The sequence below is a fragment of the Fukomys damarensis genome, unplaced genomic scaffold (assembly GCF_012274545.1).
Source record: "Fukomys damarensis isolate Sample0158 unplaced genomic scaffold, DMR_v1.0_HiC HiC_scaffold_19, whole genome shotgun sequence".
NCBI lineage: Eukaryota > Metazoa > Chordata > Mammalia > Rodentia > Bathyergidae > Fukomys > Fukomys damarensis.
Genome location: NW_022900931.1, coordinates 36,553,152 through 36,554,276, shown reverse-complemented (window position 1 = coordinate 36,554,276; position 1,125 = coordinate 36,553,152).

Genomic DNA, 1,125 nt, shown 5'->3' with positions numbered 1-1,125 from the left:
AAAACACTGGAAGATGCCTGAACTGGTTTTAAATACTGTAGTAAGTAGTACTGGAACTTTAAGTGGAGGGTAACACAATTAGATTTGTCTTCAAGATATCATTTCAACTTTTCAGCAGAGAATACATGATTCTATATATCATGTAAAAGAATAAGCAAGAAGAAAGGGAAGAAGAGAGGGAGAGAGAAAGGGAGAGCAAGAGGGAGAAGGAGGGAGAGGGAGAGAGAGAGAGAGAGAGAGAGAGAGAGAGAGAGAGAGAGAGAAATCACAAATAAGACAGGTATATCATTTGGGTCACCGCTTGACCATAGTAACATTTCATGTAAGAAGATAGTGGAGCAATATCAAACAAATCACATGAAAGTAAGAAAATGTGATCCAGAAACCTGAAGAATTTTATACCTAGGACAACTGTCCTCAAAGACTAAAACCGAGACTTCTATCTTCAAGACAGCAAGGATTTAGGGAATACACTATATAAAGGCTTTTCTTGAAAAATCTGTAGGCAGATGGAACATTACCAAGAAAGAGAAGTGTGACATGGGGCGGGGTAAAGAAATAGAGAAATTGTAGTGGAAATGCAGAAACAAACAAACAAACAAACAAAAAGACAAAATAACCCTAGGTGCTAGGATCAAACTTATTTAAATATATAATTGGATTCCACTCCTGTGAGAATTATGGATATAGATCAGAATGTAGGGGTCTCAGTGCATCAATTTCTGTGGATTTAAGTAGGAAATAAAATAGTAATAGTGACTAACTTTTCAATCTTTAAAAATTTTTTTCTTGTAATGAAACTATGTGAAACATGTAAGAAATAATACTTTTGATGAATAAAGATGATCTGAGGTTTACTAATTCTTTCATTTTTATTTCAATTCATCTTTCCTCTATTAAATAATAGTCAGATTTAATAGTTATAAGTAGTACCCTTTTTCTTTTAGTATATATGCTTATATGTATACATCAGTTATCTGTTGATCATCTGCCTCTATGCATGCATGTGAATAATGACATTAAAGAGGTTGCTTCTGGGTAGTAGATTGCTTTTTGTCTCTCCTCTTACTCCTTGTCTATAATATCTCAACTTTAAAATAACAATCATATGCCACTTCTACAAAA